The sequence below is a fragment of the Sarcophilus harrisii genome, chromosome 1, assembly GCF_902635505.1.
Source record: "Sarcophilus harrisii chromosome 1, mSarHar1.11, whole genome shotgun sequence".
NCBI lineage: Eukaryota > Metazoa > Chordata > Mammalia > Dasyuromorphia > Dasyuridae > Sarcophilus > Sarcophilus harrisii.
The window spans coordinates 714,928,686-714,950,660 of NC_045426.1; the positions used below are offsets into that span (position 1 = coordinate 714,928,686).

The following is a 21,975-nucleotide window of genomic DNA, read 5'->3' on the forward strand; positions in this document are numbered from 1 at the left end:
TTCAGATAACACTGTGAATCATTTGCCCAAGCCCAAACATTTTACTGGCCCTTATGGAGAAGGTCTCTGATTCAGGTCCCTCCATTTTAAGGTAAGGGGCCTCCCCTCACTTTAACCAGTGTCCTACAAGCCCCTAGGAAAACTTGGAGGGACTTCTTGTGTCTCTGTGGCCAGAAAATTCCCTCTGGATGGAGGACAGTATTTGGGCCCAAGCCCCTGTGCTCAGTGTCTTCCTCTGCAGGACACTGCATGCTGAGACGAGTGGCTCTGGGAAGGATGTTTCAGGCTTATGGTATTGGGCCTCCGTCTGGAGGGAATCACCACTTGGCTGTCTCCTGCAAAATCAGCTTATAAAAACATTTAAAATGCAACCAGTCAGGTCACCTTCTAAGAGCTGTACTTGCATTTATTAACTTTACTAACTCCCACCTTAGAGTTTCTGTGGAAGATTGGACTATAAGAATAGAGGAAAAGCCTATAAAAATATTATTTTTTTCCTGTGGTCCCAAGTTGATGCTATAACAATAAAGTTAGATAGTTGGAGAAGTACTGAAAACATCTGAGTAGATTCTGCAGGTTTTGAGATAGAAGTTTGACAGGTTTGCGATAATTCCAGGAACTTGCCCCCTTCTGAAACATCTTCGTAAGTTTTGAGGCCCCACTCTATAGAATTTATTTTAAAGAAAAATAAGGGTTGCACCTTATTTTTAAAATTTTTAAGTTTTAAAAGTGATTGACAAGATTAATAGTTTGATTCTTCTAGGACACTGGAAAAAAGTTGACAGAAAGTTCAGAGATAAAGAGAGTGAAGGGGGGGGGGGGGAAGGTAAATTGCAACTCCTTGTTAGCCCTTTTTTGACTTTCTGTTTTATCCTTGAGCATTAGGAAAGAAAAATATGGTCCCCTTCAAAAAAAAAAAAAAAAAAAAAAAAAAAAAGGTTAAGGTAGATGCTGAAAAAGGGAAAGTGCCCCAGGAAATATTGAGGGAAATGAGAATTATGAGAGCAGAATTTATGGCAAAAATAATGAAGAGAATAGAAAAACTTGAATCTGCAAGTTTCCTCACCAAGGAAACAAAAGAGAGACTAATGGATTGGAAATGCAAATATGCAAAAGAGAAAGACAATTGAGAAGACGAGAAGCAAAAAACAAGGACATTAAAAGAAAATATGCTCACTCTGCAAGCCAAAAATATTCATCTTACACACAGGAAGCAGAGAGGCCACCTGAGGATCACAGGTCTCCCAGAACACAACAGGACGAAAAACCTAAACACCAGAATGAACTAAATAATAGAAGAGAACTTCTCAGAACTTCTGAGCAGAGAAAATAAAATTCTGATGGAAAGAATTCACAGATCGCCTCCAGAAAAAGAAAAAAAAAAAAAAAAAAAAAAACAAGGTTGCAAATTTGAAGACACATAGTGGTTATATTTAATAATTCAATTTAGAAACACGTTCTGGAAGCCATCAGGAGAAAGATCTCCAAATGCGAAGGAAAGAACTTTTGAATAATGCAGGATTATTTTGTACCCACAAGAAAATGTAGGAGGAAATGGAATAATGTGTTCTAAAGAGGAATGGAGTTCAGGATGAGGTCCAGGATAACTTACTCTACAAATCTGATATTAATGATAAATGAAAAAAGGTTCAATAATAGAGATAGTTGAAACATATCTAGAAAAAAAAAAGCAACACTTAAAGATGTTATTTGCTTCTCAAATACCCTAAACAATAGAAATGATGGAGTGAATAAATACCACGGTCAAGGACAACAATAATAGTGACAAGGGACAATTAAGAGATTTCCTTCCAAATGTATACATGGAGAAGGGCTGAAGGTAGAGGTCTTATGGTGAAGATCTGGGACTGGAGCATTATGGACAGAACCTCATGGCATCCTGCTTATAGGTGAATCAATGTTTTTTTGTGGGAGTACATTACAAAATGGGAGGGTGCATGGAAGGGGGAAGGTCAGCAGGGGGATAAAAGGGAATATGGTGTGTATGGATCAAATCAAGGGCTGGCAATAAGGAGAAGTTGGTCCCTGTGGCCTCTCAGGAAGAAACAAGTATCTAAGAGAATGGGTCAGGAAGAAAAAATGGTGGGAGGAGAGGAGAGAGGCCTTGTTTTGGCAGTGAGAAGGGGTTCCACTAATAAGTGCTCCTGTGTTTAAAAATGTTCTGCAAATAGAGATGAGGATCTTGGGTGGTCAGGGGAATTTGGTGCTTGAAAAGTCTTGTCTTGGAAGGGGGTGGAGGTTGGAACTCCTGCAGGCAATTTGCACCTTGTGGAGTGTAAGACCTAGGGAGGAGATTTTGAGGCAAATGAGAAAAGAAGGTAACCAGGAGAAAGCTATAGATCAGTGGTAGATTGAATGATCAGGAAATGGGGGAATGGAAAGGGAGTTCTATCATGGGACAGGGTCCACTCTGTCATTTACTAGAACTGGCAGTGTTTGGGGAGTGAGGAACAATGGAAAAGGAGAATCTGTGGGCAAGCCCTACAAAGGCTAGCTTCTATAGTAGCAGAAACTGCCTAGTGAGAGCCTAGAATAGATATCATAGAAGCTATGATTGTATAAAGAATAGAGAAACTAAAGAGAGATTAGAAAATTAAAGTGGTCGTGAATCAGATAATGAGAGTCTAGAACAGAAAGAATAGAGAGTGAGAGAAATCCTCTCTAGAAAGGAGCCCAAAAATGAAATTATAAAAACTAATGACTATAATTAATTGGAGGGGAAGATAAGAAGGAAGGAATTAAACTAAAATAAATAAAAGATAAAAGCAAGAAAGAAAAATGAACTATAAACAAAATCCCGATTGCTTGCCATCTAGGGGAGGGGGTGGAGGGTGGGAGGGAAAAATCGGAACAGAAGTGAGTGCAAGGGATAATGTTGTAAAAAAAAAAAAAATTACCCTGGCATGGATTCTGTCAATAAAAAGTTACTATAATAAAAAAAAAATCCCAAAGGGAATGGGATAAAAAAAGTGGAAGGAAGAAGTTAGAGGGGAAGAAAAAGAGTCAATGAGAATAGAGTCATCATAAAAAAAAGACGAAGCTAAAGTAACAGAAGAAACGGTATTGTGTTTATAGCAGGATGGGAAGGAGGGAGATTCTAATTTGAAAAAAATCAAAATTATAGAAAAGTGGAGGAAAGTACAAACCTAACTCTCAGAACTTTAAATGTGAATGATATAAAAATGCAATAAAAGGAAAAAGTGTAACAGATTAATTAAGAAAGCAAAATCCTACAATCTGTTGCTTACAAGAAATACATTTAAAAGACAAAGATGTGAACAAAATAAAAGTAAGAGGATGCCAAAACAAAAACAAACATTTTTTAAAAAGTAAAAAGGGATAAACAAGAAAATCATATTTTGCTGAAAGGAACCACAGACAAGAAACTAGCACCAGCAATAAACTTCTATGCTCCAAATATCTTGGCATACAAATTATTATTGAAACAGTAACTGAGCTACAAGAAGACATAAACAGAAATGCAAAAATGACAGGAGACTTCAAAATCCCTCTCACAGTTTTGAATAAATCTAACAGAAAGATAAACAAAAGGGAAAACATGGAACTGAATGAATTGCTGGAGAAACTGGAGCTAAAAGACACATGATATCATTTTGCTAGAGCGAAACAATTCACAGCATCTTCTATATGATTGCAAAAAATATATATATTTCTCAGGACCACATAGAACATTTACAAAAACTGACCATGTTTTATGGCACAGAGACTTGTAAACAATTGTAAAAAGAAGAATAGCACGTATATCTTTTACCAATTATAATGAAATGAAAATAAACACTAGTTCAGGAACCACAAACAAAATATAGAGCTGACAGGAAACTTAATAATGAAATCTGAAATAGGGAATGAGTCAAAGAACAAATCATAGTAGTGACAAATAATTATGTGAAAGAAAATTACAGTGATGAAATGTCATACCAAAACTTCTGGGATGCAGCTAAAACAGTCCCTGGGGGTGGATTTATATCCCTATAAACATTATAACAAAGTAGAAAAAGAGGATTAATGATCTAAGTGTTCATTTTTAGAACTAGAAAACCAAAATATATATATATATAAAGTAAGCTCAAATCAGAGATATTAAAAATGCAAGAATGGTTCAACATCATGAAAATAATTGGCATAACTAGTCATATTAAAAAACAAAATAGCCCAAACTAGATGATTATCAATAGATAAAAGAAAAAAGCTTTTAATAAAGTACAGCACTATTTTATGCTAAAAGCCCTGCAAAGTATAGGCATAGAGGGACTTTTTAAAATATCATTAAAAAGCATTTATCAAAAACAAAAACCAAGATGATATTCCATGAGAATACACTAGATTTTTTTCTAATAAATACAGGAGTAAAAACAAGAATGTCCACTGTCCCCACTATTATATGATATAATTATACTTAATAATTTTATCATCTGGCCAAGTCACTTGATCTGTCTCAATTTTCTCAACTGTTAAAATGTAGATGATAACAGCACCTTCTACACAAGGTTCTTGTAAGGATCAAATAGATATATTTGTAAAAAGTGATTAGTAGAGTGGCTGGCACATAGTAAGTGATACATAAATATAAATAAAAAAATACTGTAGAAATTCCCTTTCCCTTTTGAAAATGCAAGTAACAACAATAAAACAAGAAAAAGAAATTAAAGACACAAAGATAGACAAAGTATCCTTAATTGCTAATGATATGGTTGTTTACTTGGAAAATCTTAGGAAATTAGCAAAGATACTAATTGAGACGATAGCTTCAACAAAGCTGCAGGATACAAAACAGACCCTCAAAAATCAGCAGTATTTCTATATAATAACAAAACATAAAAAGCAACAATAGAAAGAAATCTTATTCCAAAAAATGACAATGCTCATAAAATCTCTAGGAATCAGCCTTCCAAAACACAAGAAAGCTTTGTATAGACTTAATTACAAAATGCTCCTTAAAGAAATCCCGAGGGGGCAGCTAGGTGGTGCAGTGGATAGAGCACCAGCTTTGAAATCAGGAGGACCTGAGTTCAGATCTAACCTCCGACACTTAACACTTCCTAGCTTGTGACTCTGGGCAAGTCACAAAAGAACTGGAGGAATATCCAGTGTTTATGGTTAGGCTGGACCAAAAGAATAAAAGTGACAAAACTATCTATACCAATTACACTTTTAATCCCATACCAATTAAATTACTAAGATAATACTTTAAAGAACTTGATGAAATAATAATAAATTTCATTTGGAAAAATAAAAGATCAAGGATATAAAGGAAAATGATGAAGAGAACTGGAGATGAAGAGGAAATTCAAATTATTATAAAGTAGCAGTCATCAAAATCGTCTGGAATTGTTGAAAGAGAAGAGATAGATCAACTAAATAGATAAGACAAAGGAGAGGCAGAAACAATAGAATTCAATAACCAATAGTCTGATAAAGTGGAAAGCCTAAAATCGCCTAGGAAAAAAACCTCATTTGTTTAAAAAAAAAAAAAACAGATAGGAAAACTAGAAAGCAATCTGGCAGAAATGAGGTTTTGACCAGCACTCCTCAATACATTCTAAATGAACATGTGATCTTAATACTAAAGTCATATTCGAAAAAATTAGAACAGAAACATCACATACTTCTCCCAACTCTGCGTAAGAGACACATTCCCAACCAAAATAGAAGATGGAGGCAATTACAAAAGATAAAATAGAATAACTTTGATAACTTGCAACTGAAAAACTTCTGTACAGATAGCATTAATTCATCTGGAACAAGAAGGAAAGTAGTCAAATGGAGGGAAAAAATCTGTGCCAAATTTCCCAAGATAGAAAGGGGATAAAATACTGAGAATGCAATGTTTTAACCCTAATGTCATCCTCCACCCCTATATATACTTGGAAAGCCCCTCCTCCTCGTAACTGCTCTTTTGAAAATCCAGGTTTTCCTCATTCATGACTCCATTTGGGATATTTTTGGTTAACATAATGGAGTGGTTGATCTTTTTATTCTCTAGTTCATTTTATAGATGAGGAAACTGAGGCACATAGGATTAAGTGACTTGTCCAAGGTCATACAGCTAAGTGTCTGAGGTTGAATTGAAACTCAGGAGGGTGCATGCAGCTTTCTGACTCTGGGTCCCACATTCTATCCGCTGTGTCCCATTAGCTGCCTCTAGATTGAACAACCAATTTACCATTTACCTCAAGACCTAGTTCTGGCACCTCTGGCATCTCCCCTCCTAAACCTTTCCCTGGATGCTCCTTCTTTCAAGAAACCCAATACTCTGGCACAAGAAGAACAGGCTGATTCCTTGTTCCTCCCACTGCCACTTCTACAGGGCCTCAATTTCTTCTCCTGGCTGATTTTCTCTCTCCGGACACATTCTCCTCCCATCCGATTTACCCTGGCCTTCAAATCATTCTCCCTCCTTTCTCAGGGAGTTCTGGAAAGTTCAGGGGAAATTTCCTCCCCATCCTGGAGCTTCCATGATCACATCCCCTCCAACACTTTTGCACTGTATGACACAGAGTTGGTACTTGATAAATATTTACTGACTGACTCACGGTCTAGGACCTGTGGCTTCCCTCCAGTCCAGACAATAAGGTCTAACGGACATTCTTCCATCTGATCACAGCTTTTCCTGAGTCTCCCCCCTCCTAAACCCATCCTCACCATAACTTCTGGTCCTTCCACCTTCTCTCCTTTGGATGGAAGGAGTCACCCAATGGTGACATCCATTACAGATGCGAGTGATCTTACCTCCAATGGGTCCTTCATGCTGCCTCTTCCCTGATTGACTCTCTCAGTCCTGTTCTGTGTTTCCCCTCAAGCCTCTAACAGTACTCCTTCCATCCTCCTCACCTTAGCCTTTTCTAAGAACAAGGGTTCCATCCCCACCTGGGTTAATGTAATCAAGGTAAGAGCATGGGGGATGAACTTTCAATGCCAGACTGGGAATTGGTCATCCCATCACTAGAGTGACCTTAGTTTGGAAATGTGAAGATAAGCCATTATATCATCAGTATTAGAAGGCAACTATAATGGGCTGAAACCCAGTTGATGCTCTAAGGTCTGAGCACTTAAGGCTAATTACCAATTGGACAATACTCTATTAGCATATACTTGGAGAAAGAATGGCCCTGCCCACTACTCTGTACAGGCTTGATCTGTTGTATAGAGAAATTGGGTGGAGGATTTAGAGGGTGGAGCCCTATTCCTCTCACTTTGTATCGCCATTCCCTTCACATCCACAAAGAATAAAGGTCAAGGACTTTTGCTGATCCTGACTCCGGCTGATTCTAAAGTATCCAGGGTGCTAACGCAGTCATCACAGGCAACAATGGGTGGGTGTGAGGGAGAGTAATCCCAGAGAAGGGGGTTATATTCTCCCACTCCCCACTAGCAAGCAATCTTATTATTGAGCCCAGACCAGTAGGACACAATCCAACCAGAGCGAAGGGCCGTGTGAAGGACAAATATGAATGCAGGAGATATTGCTTCAGAGACTGTTCCCATTCATGGTGAAAAGGAGGTTATAGGCTCAAGAAGCAGCGCATTCTGAATGCTCCACCCAGCAGAGCTTCACCTCAGGAGAGCTACTCCAGGTCAAAGGTGGTAGAAAGGACTTCCCATAGCAGAAATTGCATGGAGACCTCACTGCCGCCATACTTTAGTGTTGACCACTTTAGGACTGACCACATGACTTCCCATGAAGGTAGCATGTGTTTGTAAGAGAATGCTCCCCATGCTTTGGGGGAGAAGGAAAATGCTGCCTATTAATTATTCTTAACCCTAAGCTTCTTAGGAAGAAAGTGCTTTTGCTAAAATCTAATTGTCTACTGACTGATCACTAGGAAAGACCCACCAGTAGGGCCTTGTGAGCTTCGCACATGTGCGCGCCTGCATGCACATGCACACACACATACACACACACACACACACACACACACACATTGGGAAATAAGGCCAGAGGGAGTGTTACACTTGACTGAAATAAAGCCATCCATCTGGACCACCTGCTCTTACCTAGCTCCTAAATATGGTTTCCCCTTCTCTCCTTTACTTGATCCAACCTCAGGGCCTTTGTCTTGGCCAAGGCTGGTCTTGCTCATGGTGCTTCTCATCTCTACCACGGGTTTTCCTCTTCTCTCACTCCCCATCCCAGCTCTCCGCCATTTTCAGCCTCTCCTTATCTATTCTTCCCTTCCCTGCTGCTCACAAATTGCCTAGTTGAATCAGTCATCCACAGTCACCGACTGATCAAGCCCATGGTCTGTGGGAGGCACTGTGCCAGGTGTTGGAGGTACAAAGGCAGGAAGGCCCCGACTCTGAAATTCCCCTCTTCCACCCCTTCCAGTCAGCCAGACTCCTAGAAAAAGATATCCACATTCCCTTCTTATCTGTTCAATTTCTAACTAATTGCTGGTGTAGACAGATTTCTACCTAATCACTAGTGTAGATAGATTTCTACCTAATCTCTAGTGTAGATAGATTTCTAATTAATCTCTAGATAGATTTCTAACTAATCTCTGGTGTAGATAGATTTCTAACTAATCTCTAGTGTAGAAAGATTTCTAACTAATCTCTGGTGTAGATAGATTTCTACCTAATCACTGGTGTAGATAGATTTCTACCTAATCTCTAGTGTAGATAGATTTCTAACTAATCACTAGTGTAGATAGATTTCTAACTAATCTCTAGATAGATTTCTAATTAATCTCTAGATAGATTTCTAACTAATCTCTAGTGTAGAAAGATTTCTACCTAGTCCCTGGTGTAGATAGATTTCTAATTAATCTCTAGAGAGATTTCTAACTAATCACTAGTGTAGACAGATTTCTAATTAATCAGGATTCTCTAGGACTCACTGACTTTGCCCCCTCCAACAGCAGAAGGAAATGGCCAGCCACTCCAGTATCTTTGCCAAGAGAACCCCTTAAAAATATGGTCCCAGATGGATGACAGCAGCAATAACCGCCATCACTGACATCCATGGCTCCGCTCTCCTGGCTCTCCAACTGCCTCAGCCCCTTCGCTGGCTCAGGATCCTCACCACCGCCTCCTAACCCGGGGTCTCTTAAGGCTCCCTCCTGGCCCCTCTTCTCTCTGAACACTCACTTAGGGATCCATTAGCTCCCATGGGTTCAACTGGCACTTAATGCAGGTGAGGAGGGGGGAGGAGGAGAGAAAGAAGGGGCAAAGGAGAATGAGTGGAGAGAGGAGGAGATAGAGGAGAAAAGGGGGAGAGGGAGAAAAAAGGCAGAATGGAGGGCAAGGGAAGAAAAAGAAGAGGGAAGGTGGGGCAAGAGAGGGAGGAGGAGGAGAAAAAGGGAGAGAGGGAGGGAGGGAGAGGAGATGGGGAGGGAGGAGGGAGGGAGAGACAAAGGAAAGGAGAAGAGAGAGAAAGCAAGGGGGGGTGGGGGGGAGTGACAGTGAGAGAGGCAGAGGCAGAGACAGGATGAATGCCCAATACCTGCCACAGGCCGCCATCGTGCTGATTGCGGGGACGCACCAGCAAGGAGGGGTCTGCAAAGGACGGAGGGAAGAGACAGGGGCTGGCTAGAAGGGGGAGAAGTGACGCGGGAGGATGAACGACTTGCCCTGGGCTCCCCTCGGATCCAGCCCCCATCTCCATTGCCTTTTGGCGTCTCCACGTGAATGTCCCGTGAGCGCGCAAGGTCAACAGACCCAAAGCAGAACCGGTCCCGAGTCCGCCCCCCTCCCCTTTTTCGGAAGCCGGGAGCACCTGCTGCAGGCTCCCAGGCGCATCCCCTTGGCGCTATCAGCGGGCCGCAGTGCACTGCGCTTCTCCATCGCTAACGTGATTTCCCTGCCCAGACGCTCTCCGGCTTCGGTGACTCTATGGCAACCAGGCTTTCCCCACTTGCTGCTCCTTCCCCTGAGAAATGGGGGCGCGGCCCCGGGTATTCCACAAAGCGAGCACTGAGCGCCAAGTCCGAGCCGCTCAGCCCCGAGATCCCAGACAGGCTCCTGCCATTTAAGACGAGCCCCGGGTATTCCACAAACCGAGCGCTGAGCGCCGAGTCTGAGCCCCCCAGCCCCTGCGCCCGGCCCCGAAACCCTAGCCGGGCTCCCGCCATTTAAGAGAGACCCCGGGTATTCCACAAACCGAGCGCCGAGTCCGAGCCTCCCAGCCCCGAGACCCCAGACGGGCTCCCGTCATTTAAGACGAGCCCCGGGTATTGCGCAAACCCAGCGCTGAGCGCCGAGTCCGAGCCGCTCAGCCCGGAGACCCTAGACGGGCTCCCGCCATTAAGAGAGACCCCGAGTATTCCACAAACCGAGGGCCGAGCGCCGAGTCCGAGCCTCCCAGCCCTTGCGCCCGGCCCCGAGACCCCAGACGGGCTCCCGCCATTTAAGATGAGCCCCTCACTCTCTTTTCAGGCTGATGACCTACTCGAGCTCTCTATTCCAACACCTCGTGCATCATCAAGGACGTTTTCTCCACTCCTGGAACCCCGCGCTTCCTCCGAGGCCCGGGATCGCCTCCCAAAAGCCTTTTCGGGCCCGCCCCCGGCCGCCCCGGCAAATGGTCTTGGCCAGTCGTCTTCCCGCGGCCAGCCCCGGGCTGGGCTCCCTCAGTCCAGGAAAGGGCACTTGACTCCCCTGCATCTGGGCCATTCCTCCAACCCCTTGCCCCATCGCTAACACATACATACATGGGCAAACACACGTACAACACGCGAACACGCGTACACACAAATATACATACATACAAACGCGTACACACAAATATACATACATACAAACACATACCCAAGCATGCGCATCTACGCATCCAAACACAATTGCCCACACAAACACAGACCGCCCACACCCTCCACAGAAGGTAAGCTTCCCGAGCGCGGGGATGCCTCTTCCCCCACACTGGCCCCGGCCCAGCCCAAGGGGCTCACGGCCGGGAAGCCTGACAGGTGGGGAGCTTAATGCCCAGCGGCGGAACGCAACAGACTCTGTTCTCAGCCTCTTCCGCTCTTCCCAGCGAACATCCCAGAAATCTCGCACTTGGCTTTGGCCAAGTTTTCTGACCGGCCGTTTTCTGCGGGGACCACCCCCAAACACCGGGGCACACAAGTACACGTGGCGCCCCCAGGCTCGACCCCCTCCCCCCCCAGCCCCCAACCTGTAGGCTCATCATCCCCCACGAGGAGTTTCCGCAAATCCGAGAGGCAGAGGTCTGCAGAGGTGGACAAGAAGCAAAGTGGGAAATCAGCCAGACCTACTCCAGCCCCTCCAACACACGTGCATACGTGGGCACACACACACGCACTCACACACACTCGCACTCACACATGCAAACACACACAAACTTTCTCACACACACTCATATACAAACTCTCTCACACACACAAACACACACAAACTCACACACACTCACACATGCAAACACACACACACAAACTCTCACACACACACACTCACACAAACTCACACACACTCACACATGCAAACACACTCACACAAACTCTCATACACACACATGCAAACTCTCACACACACACAAACTCACACACTCACACACACAAACTCACACACACACATACACACACACACTGTCTAGCCGGCTTGCCCTTCATTCCTGAGGCTGCTGGTCATTAGAAACAACAGTCTGTGAGCCTTCTGCCAACGGGGCGGGCTGTTCCCCAGGCAGGCTGGCCTCCTCCCGGGGACGCGCCGACCACAGGCTCTCCTTTTCCTGGGGAGGTCCCCGGCAGGCAGAGCCGAGGCCGGGGCCTCTCGGGGGGTCTGGGAGCGAAAGAAACCCGGCCCGGAAGGAGGGAGAGGGACAAGGAGGTCCAGCCACCTGCCCTGGCCACAGCCGGGGGAAGGGGAGGGGGGAGGAGAGCGGGCAGCCTTGGTCCCGGCCAGCCGGGAGGCCAGCGGATGCCGAGCTCGGGCAGGCAGGACTGGAGGCCGCGGCTGGGGTGGGGACGGAGGAGGAGGGAAAGGGAGAAAGGTCAGCAAGAAAGCTGCCGGCCGAGGGAGGGAGGGAGGGAGGGAGGGAGAGTTCCGGGCTCTGTCCCGGACTGGCGGGGAGGAGAGAGATAGTGAAGGACAGCCAGAAAGAATTGGGGGGGGAGGGGAGGACGAGGACGCACAGAAGAGGCTTTGGACCGAAAGAGCAGTGGTTGGCACACGAGGAGGGGATGCTCACCAAGGGCAGCATCTGCAGGTGGGAACGACCAAGAAGCCAAGAAAGGATGGAGCTGGGAAGTTGGGGGGGAGGAGATCCTGGGGGGGGGGGCAGACGGGGGGGGGGGGGGCAGCGGGGGAAGCGGGAAAGGACTCCAGACAGGAGGGAGCGGGAGGATCCTGTCACCGGGGGCAGGGCTTAGAGTGGGGAGAGATGGACTGACTGACTCGCGGCAGAACCGGACGCCCGGGCAGGACCGGGCAGGGCCGGGCAGGGGCAGGCTGGGAGCCCGGGCAGGGCCGGGCAGGGCCGGGCAGGTAGAAGGACTGGAGCGGGACCACCTGTGGCCGGCTCACCTCGGGCAGGCGCCAGGGGCGGGAAGGGACGGACTGATCATTAACCGGGACTGGGCCACGGGGGCGCACAGAGGGCGGGGGCAGGGAAGGGGCGCACGGACGGAGAGGAGGCACCTGAGACCGGCCGCTTGCTGCGGGGAGGGCGCGGAGGACACCGGGGCACAGTCCCGTTGGCCGAGCAGCGGAAGAGGTGCGGCCCCGGGTCGGCTCGCTCCCTGGAACCTGCTGGGGCTCCCACCGCGGCAGGAATCTGATGGCGCCCGCAGTCCTGCTGTCGAGCTCCTCTTCCCGTCTTCGATCTGCTTTCCTCGGTCCAGAGGACCAAAGGTGCTTCCCTTGTGGGGGGAGGGGGGAGAGCCAGGTAGGGAGCCAGGGGCGGGGCGGGGCGGGGCGGGGCGTGGCCGGGCCTGGCCTGGGGAAGGGGCGACCCGGGAAGGTGCCTCTGGTCCGCGGCGGGCCGGAGCGCCGCCTCCTCTTCTGGCTCGGCGGCTGCCTCTCCCTCCCCCTCTCCCCCCCTCCCCCCGTGTGACCCGGGACTCGGGGCTGCTCTCTCCGGGCCACCTGCTTCCTCCTCTGAATTACGGTGTTTGCTTTGCCAAGGTCCTTCACCCAGGAGGGAACTGCCTTCAAGGTCTGCTGCGGCCTCACCTCTTCCCTCAGCTCCCCTCCCCCCCCCACTCCCTGAGGGAAGGGGCTGCCTCCTCCCCCCCAGCCTCGACCCTGCCTTCCTCCTCTTCCTTCCGCCCTCCACGGAGAGCTTTGTGGAAACTGACCGGTGCCTTGAGAAGGGGCCTGCCTCCAGCCCCGGGAGGTGGTCCGTTAGGGGCCTCAGTTTCCATATCTGTAAAATGGGTAAGTGGACTCTAGGGCCTTACGGTTGTGACGTTCTGGTCCAGGCCGGAAGGTCCGGCGCAGGGCGGAGGGGAAGCCAGCGGGCCTGCGCTGGGGGGCTTTTGGGGGAGAGTGGGCCAGGGCTCCGCAACCCCAGGCTCTGAGGTGGTTTTTGAAACATGTCTATTTTGGTCACCGTTCCAATATCTCCGGTTTCCTTGGCAATGCTCTGGGTTTGGTTTTCTGGATTTAAGAACCTGGTTCTCAGCCAGGGTTCTTGGGGCGCTCAGCAGCCCTGGCTCCTCACTCCGCTCTCCGCCACTCCACCCACCCCCGCCCCGCCCCCCAGGAGCGGGGTAGGGGGGAAGCAGAAGGCTGAGGGGGAGCCCGGACTGAGGCCACATCTGAAACAGCAGCCAGCCCGGGCTGGGGCTTCTGCCCCCACCCCCACCCCACTGCCCAGCTCCATCCCAAGCCCGGGGGCCACAGTCTCAGGCCCCACCACAAAACTGCACCAGAAGCTTGGGGGGAGGAAATGGGGGGGCCACGGGGGAGAGGGCCGGGCAGACTCCTAGATAAGGAAGCCCAGGCCACCAACCTGCTGCCTCTTGGGCCAGGAAGCCTTCAAACAATCCCCGGCCGCTCATTTTGCTCCTTTTGCCCCAAGTCTGGCTGGAAAAGTGGCCAAACCAGCTCCTCCACTTCCCCTTCGCAGGAAAGTTAAAAGTGGAGGAGGAGAGCCAGCCAGAAGCCCTCTTCCCCGGGGCAGACCTGCGCCTCGGGGCTGGGCCAGCCCGAGGCTCCTCTTAGGAAGAGATGGGGCAGCGGGCAAGAGGTTCAGGTCAAGAAGGGACTGGGGAAAGGGAGCTCCTGGGCCCCTGGGCCCCGCTCCGGTCTCTGGCTCCCACTTGGCTTCCACAAGCCCGACTTGACAAAGGGAGCCTGAAGAGAGCCTCTTGGGGCCACCGGGCGCCCAAAGAACCGGCCGGGGCCCAGGGCACTGCTCCAGCCGCAGCTCGGCAGCTCCTCCTAAGGAGCTGAGGGCTTGTGCGACCCCCTCCCCAGCTGGATGCTCCCGGCGCTGCCCTCTGTCCGGGCTTCTCCTTGGGCTCTATCTCCAGGGTTTAGCAGCCAGTGCCTGGCACCGGGCCGAGCTTAACAAACACTTATTGGCCAACCTCGCCGCCGCCCGCGAGGGCCTTGCCAACCGTGAGGCAGGAGCTGCTCCCGGCAGGCCGGCAGACCCTGCCAGAAGACCTGGCTCTGCTTCCGGGGGGGACAGTGGCCAGGGAAGGGCCCCGGCAGGGGAAGGGCCGACACCTGCATCCCGAGCATCCCAGACAGTTCATGTGCACATGGGGAAACCGAGGTCCCCAGAGGTGAAGGGGGCTGGCTAGCCAGACAAAGGCAGAGGGAAACAGAGGCTCCTGAGCCCGATGGGACGGGCTGTTGAGCAGCTCAGGGTGGCCAACTCCCTGGGGTCCTCAGAGGACCCCAGCAGGGGCTAGACACGGCCACAGGGAGGCCTCCGGCTCAGACGTCGGGGATTTGGGCCCAAGCCTCATCTCCGAGTCCTGGTACTGAGTCCTTGTTTGGAAGTAAGTGTTCACCTGGCCTGCAAAGCCCTCCTGCTACAGGGAGGGCTCCAGTCCTGCCCCCAGAACCCGGGCTAGGCCCTCTGGGTAGCCATGCACACAGTGGGTGTGGGACAGCCACCATTCCATCCCTCAGAAAAGGAGAAAACCCCTAAGAACACTAACGCCGGCCCCTAAACTAAGACAGCCCCCTTCCTCCAAGTCCCCCATTTCCCAGAGTGCCCACTCCGCTCCAGGTCTGGGCTTTCTCTTGGAAAGCATTCCTCCTGCTCCCCCCAACAGCCTGGGGAGCCCTTGCACCTCCAACATCCAAACTGGCCTCCAGCCCCATCGTTGCTCTGTGGAGTAGCAGAGATTAGGGCTCCTGGGAGGGGGGCGTGGCTTTTCCAGAGGGACCATGATGGATCATGAGGGGCCAGACTCTTCGCTCACCCCACAGGGTGCAGACGACTCATGGGAACAATGGAGGGCAAAGTTCGGGTCTAACTGCATTGTGGGCTACAGTCCCTCCTCCCTCATCAGTCCCAGAGACAAAGGAGCTCTGCCTTGTGAGAGCTCCAGGCACGCAAATAACTCAGTTCAAGACGTAGCCTGGGGGGAAGCCAGGGTCCCGATTGGTTCTGGCTTGTCCCCTTCTCGTGGTGGTCGGTTCCTTCTGGAGCCTCCAGTTTGGGAAAGAACTGAGGCCAGCCTTCATTCTGTCCCCAGACTTCCCAGACTCCTCTCTCCCTCCATAAGCCCGGCCCTTTCTCCCATTGATCTGTATCTGATGAAAATGGGAATAGCCTCCTTTTCTGGCCATGAGCCTCCCACAGGGCCCTCGCCTTACCACCCACCCAGGAGAACTCCACAAGGGCACTATCCCATCGAGCTCCTTCCTCCCTTCGTCCTCCCCTCATATCCTGAAGGCATCTTTCCCCCTCTTTGCTGATCTGTCAGCCTCCCTTTATCCAGAAGCCTCACTCCAGCCCTGAATCTCACACATTGGGGGCGCCCTCCAGCCTAGAGGCGTCCCCTTAAAGTGATGGCTTCCCCCAGGCCCTCTCTGTAAGGAGAGCACCTGTGGGGAGCCGGCACTAATCTACAGCCACATAAGGCCAACCTTGAATAGGTTGAATCTCCTAATCACATTATACCAAAGACTTCCTGAATAGGAATCTCCTAATCACATCCTAACTTTGAATGGGCAGATATCTAGGCATCCCCTAATCACATCATAGAGCTTCCTGCCACCAGAAACATCTGAGCAGCTCATCCTTGGGCAGGATACCAACCCTTTGTCATGGACCCCCACCCTGTACTGTGTTTGAACAACCCTGACTTCTTTTCTACTGCTATATATATCTGTACTATTGCACCCATTAAAATGAGGCTTGATCAGAATGATTTGACTTGCCTCCCTTTTGCGAGTCCCCTCTCTCTTGCCCTTATCTCTTTTCTTCCAGGATCCACACACTCTGCCTCGCGCGAGGCAAGCACCCCCTGAGGCTCCTTCCTCAGGTGGCACTCCAGACTTCTGTCCTGCCCCCCCTCATGTCCCCCACCTCTTCCCTTTGAAACTTCTCCCATTAGAGTATAAGCTCCTTGGGAGCAAGGCCCATCTCGATTTTTGCCTTTAGCTGGTGCCCAGAACACAGGAAGTGCCTAATGAATATTTGTTGGCTGGCTCACTCCTGTGGTTCTGGGGTACAGGTTTATGCTCCTTTCTTGGTCAGAGTTACAGGGTTAGGAATACTCTGCCTGTGGGATTCTTCCTAATCAGAGATCAATTGTTGGAGGGGATGTGGGAAAACTAGGACATTGATGCATTGTTGGTGGAGTTGTAAACGAATCCAACCATTTTGGAGAGTAGTTTGGAACTATGCTCAAAAAGTTATCAAACTGTGCATACCCTTTGATCCAGCAGTGTTACTACTGAGCTTATATCCCAAAGAGATTGTAAAGAAGGGAAAGGGACCTGTATGTGCACGAATGTTTGTGGCAGCCCTGTTTGTAGTGGCTAGAAACTGGAAACTGAATGGATGTCCATCAGTTGGAGAATGGCTGAATAAATTGTGGTGTATGAATATTATGGAATATTACTGTTCTGTAAGAAATGACCAACAGGATGATTTCAGAAAGGCCTGGAGAGACTTGTACGAACTGATGCTGAGTGAAATGAGCAGGACCAGGAGATCATTCTATGCTTCAACAACAATACTATATGATGACCAGTTCTGATGGATCAGGCCATCCTCAGCAACGAGATCAACCAAATCATTTCTAATGGAGCAGTAATGAACTGAACCAACTATGCCCAGAGAAAGAACTCTGGGAGATGACTAAAAACCATTACATTGAATTCCCAATCCCTATATTTATGCCCACCTGCATTTTGGATTTCCTTCACAAGCTAATTGTACAATATTTCAGAGTCTGATTCTTTTTGTACAGCAAAATAACAGTTTGGTCATGTATACTTATTGTGTATCTAATTTATATTTTAATGTATTTAACATCTACTGGTCATCCTGCCATCTGGGGGAGGGGGTGGGGGGTAAGAGGTGAAAAATTGGAGCAAGAGGTTTGGCAATTGTTAATGCTGTAAAGTTACCCATGCATATAACCTGTAAATAAAAGGCTATTAAAAAAAAAAAAAAAAAAAGAGATCATTTTTCCTCTGTTGCTGGTTTTAGAGTTGATTTGTTTCCCAGTCCCATCCTCTGGGATCCCTTTCTGTATAGTGAAGCTTGGTATCCAGTGCCCCAGGAAGAAGGCCCCATGATTTATAGCCACTTTGACCACCTGAGCTGTTTGCTCACAGGCCTCCTGGGAGGCCAGATTTCATGAGCTTGTTTAATCAGCTGTGTGTGTATTTAGGGGGCACTGTTAAACATTGCCGTCACGGCTATGATTCTCCCCTTAGTACTGGCTAGATCTTAACAACTTAAAATAATTAATATGACGATCAAGGCTTCCTGATACTTGAGACAGGTCTGTGTATAGGACTGAGGGTGCTGGGGAAGTCTGGAAGCATCAGTCAGGGGATAGAAGGCTAACCCATGAGGAAGGGTCAAGGTCAGGCCAAACCACTACAAATGTGAAAAGTGGGGGGGGCAACTAGGTGGCCCACTGGATAGAGAATCAGTCCTGAAGTCAGGAGTTCAAATCTGACCTCAGACATTTAACACTTCCTAGCTGTGTGACCTTGGGCAAGTCACTTAACCTCGGCAAAAAACACAACAACAAATTAACCACTACAAATGTGCCATGTGAAGGCTTAGAACCATGGAACAGAACAAGTTACCAGAAGAAGTCAGAAAATTGGACATGGGTTTCTCTCTGTCACACACACACACACACATCCCTGTCCCTCTCTCCAGTCTTCTGGGGGAGAGGAGGAAGGCTTTAATGAAATGTTGTCCCTAATGAGCCAAAGGAGTAATAAAGCACAGTACAGGAGGATTCATATTTGGATTCTCATCTGTTCAAAAGGTTAAGGCAAACCTGGGCCAGCTACGGCAGAGAGCAACCATGCTAGTGCTGGGGAGGGAGGCCATAGGTAGATCGTGGGGAGGATGTCTCCCCTGAGACAACAGCCCAGTGCCAGGTTCTCTGAGTCACTGGAAAATAGAGGGGGACACCCAGTTTTGCTGAGTCACAGTGAAAGTTTATCTCAGCCTGAAGGAGAGAAGGGGCCCACTGGATGGGGCAGAAAAGCTTCCCTGACAGCACCACTCCTTGCACTCCATACAAGCTTTTGCCGGTGCAGGCTTGGAGAATTGTGGACAACAGTATTCGGAACAGATGAGAATCGGTTCTAATTAGTGCTGACCTTCCCCTGATACCTAGAAGGTCTAGACAAAGTGGGGGCAAAATATCCTTCAGGAAGTTCCACAGTTACTTCCATGTATCCCAAGGATGAGTAGTTTTTATGACTGAGTCCTCCAAGCCAGCACCTGTCAGAGGCAAAAAGAGAGGTTTTCTTCAGCTGCCTCTTCTGGAATGACTGGATGCAGTGGTCACTTGTGCTGCCTAGGACAGCATTGTGAGCCACATTTCCAGATTTTACCTGAACCTCCATGTGAGAGCCTATGACGGCAGGTAACAACCAATAGAATCACAGGAACTGATGATGAGCCCATTGTCAATGCTCAGTGGGACTGGACTGAACTCTGTCCCTGGTCCTACTGGCCCCTGCCTCGGAATCCCGAGGTCCCACTCTCTTCTCCAGTGTATTTGACCTGGGTGTGGATTTTTTTCCCCTCGGACATAACACAAGCCAAGTCACTCTCCCTAGTTTCCCCCAAATGATGGTGTAGATGCAACAATTCCAGGACCTTTCCAAGGAGACCAGTGCTGTCCTTGGATTCTCTTCAGAAGCATCTGCACAAGCTTCTGGGTAACCTCTGAAGCCCTAAGGTCATCGCTCCACTGCATATTTACTGGCTTTGTTTTGACTTGGATCCCCGGGGTGTGGCTTTCTGGGAGGTCTCGTTCCCTCCAGACATTTCTGGGGCTGTTTTTCACAGCTCTAAAAGTGTCTAAACTCCTCAAAGCTTGGCTGGATTCCTCTTCAGGTCCCTGCTGCTCCATAGAAGTGGGAAGTGAGGTGGGCCCAGATTTTACAGGCTCAAAATGACTTCAGGTGTTGTCACTCAGAAGGGTGAGACTCGGGCTCCTGGTGTACAAAGGGCTACAAATGTCTATGTGTCCTTGGAGAATACAAGGAAGAGCAAACCTTTGGAGATTGTCTGCCTGACTTCCCATCTCTGGACAGACATGGTAAGAATAAGTCCTAAGGCAACCTAAGATTGGTGGTGATGAGCACTTGACTCAGTTCCCCTCAAACATACACGGCAAGGACCTGGAAAGTCTCCAGTGTGGTGGGAGGTTTTGCTCAGGGTATGGACTTCCTGCCAGGATCCGATCAGACCCAGGGAGAGACCTGGGAAATACAACATTCAGAGAGGTGTCTCACTCCACAATCCTCAAGGAGACTCACGACCAGTGACCGGAACAAAGATGGCAGTGGAGCCGGTATGTGGCTTTGGGTACCATTCTTCCAAGAAATCTACCGCAGGCTCTCTGCCCTGCCTGCTGAGTCTGGGCACACTTTCCTATATAAGGGCCATAAAGTTCCCTGGGATTGTAGCTCTTCTCAGTTGGGAAGAGAAAGACCTAATTTGAGATGAGACTGGGTAGATGTTTGATTTGGAGGATTCCTCGTTAAAGAGCAGGAGCCAGGAGAGAAACAAGCCCTCAGAAAAAGGAACAAGGGAAGGCAAGCCCTTCCTAAGGCCCCAACCTTACTTTCATTTGTGCTTTTCTTAAATTTATTCTGTTAGAGAATACATTTCTAGAAAAAAATAATAAAAAATTCATCTGGAAGAACAAAAGGTCAAGAATTTCAAGAGAATTAATTAAAAAAAAAATACAAGGGAACATGGCCTAGCTGCGCTAGACCTAAAACTATTTTATAAAGTGGCAGTCATCAAAACCTGATGGCCTGACTAAGAAATAAGAGTAGTGGAGCAGTGGAATAGGGTAGCTTCATAAAACACCATAGTCAATGACCACAGTAATCTAGTATTTAATAAATTCAAAGACTCCACTTCTGAGATAAGAACTCGTTATTTGACAAAAAGTGATGGGAAAACTGGAAAATAATATGGCAGAAACTAGGCAGAAACACCCAACACTCTATACCAAGATACAGTTGAAATGGGTTCATGATTTAGACGTAAAGGGTGATACTATAAGCAAATTAGGAGAACAAGGGATAGTCTACCTCAGATCTGTGGAGAAGGAAAGAATTTATGGCCAAAGAAGGACTAGAGATCATTATGAAATCCACTCCAAAGTGGATAATTTTGATTATATTGAATTTAAAAGGTTTTGTACAAACAAAATCAATGCAGCCAAGATTAAAAAGGAAGCAGAAAACTGGAGGGGAAAAACTTTTACCATTTCCTAAGTGATAAATGGTTAAAGGATATAAACAGATAATTTTTAGATGAAGAAATTAAAGCCATTTCTAGTCATATGTAAAAATATTCTAAATCACTATTGTTTAGAGAAATGCAAATTAACACTACTCTGAGATATCACTTTATACCTCTCAGATTAGGTAAAATGACAGGAAAAAATAGCAATAATTGTTGGAGGAGATGTGGGGAAACTAGGACACTAATGCATTGTTGGTGGAGTTGTGAACTGCTCCAACCTAACGGTGAGCCGTTTGGAACTATGCCCAAAGGGTTATCAGACTGTGCATACCCTTTGACCCAGCAGTATCTCTATTGGACCTGTACCCCAAAGAAATCATAAAAAAAGGAAAAGGACCCACATGTGCAAAAATGTTTGTGGCAGCCCTGTTTGTGTGGCAAGAAACTGGAAACTGAGGATGCCGGTCAGCTGGGGAATGGCTGAGGAAGTTCTGGGATATGAATATTATGGGATGTATTATTCTATAAGAAATGATGAACAGGCTGATTTCAGAAAAGCCTGGAGGCATCAGCAACTGATGCTGAGGGAAATGAGGAGAGCCAAGAGAATGTTGTCCACAGCAACAAGATTAGGTGATGATCCGCTATGATGAACTTGACTCTAGTACAGGGGTCCTCAAACTACAGCCCGCAGGCCAGATGCAACAGCTGAGGATGTTTATCCCCCTCACCCAGGGCTATGAAGTTTTTTTATTTAAAGGCCCACAAAACAAAGTTTTGTTTTCACTATAGTCTGGCCCTCCAACAGTCTGAGGGACAGGAAACTGGCCCCCCTATTTAAAAAGTTTGAGAACCCCTGCTACAACAAGGTGATGCAAGACAATCCCAATTAGCTTGTGAAGGAAAGAGTCATTCCCATCCAGAGAGGACTGTGGAGGCTGAATGGGAATCACAAGATGGTGTTTTCACCTTTGTTGTAGTTATTGTTGTTTGCTTGCTTTTTTTCTTTCTCGTTTTTTCCCCTTTTGATCTGATTTTTCTTGCACAGCATCATAAATGTGGAAAGACATGTAGAAGAATTGCACGTTTAACCTATATTA

At 47.8% G+C, this 21,975-nt stretch overlaps 1 protein-coding gene across 2 annotated transcripts in view; it reads right to left on the reverse strand.

Annotated features, from left to right (window-relative positions):
• The window catches only part of LOC100926551 (glutathione hydrolase 1 proenzyme), a 59,429-nt gene that overhangs the window by 20,501 nt on the left and 16,953 nt on the right, over positions 1–21,975 (reverse strand). The window contains exon 1 of one of the 2 annotated variants that reach the window (XM_031949109.1): positions 12,637–13,117. The exons of the other annotated variant lie outside the window; for it this stretch is intronic. The gene's annotated coding sequence lies outside the window, so the exon portion shown is untranslated. Of the gene's footprint in view, positions 1–12,636; positions 13,118–21,975 lie in introns of those variants that run through there. 2 annotated transcript variants of the gene reach the window in all.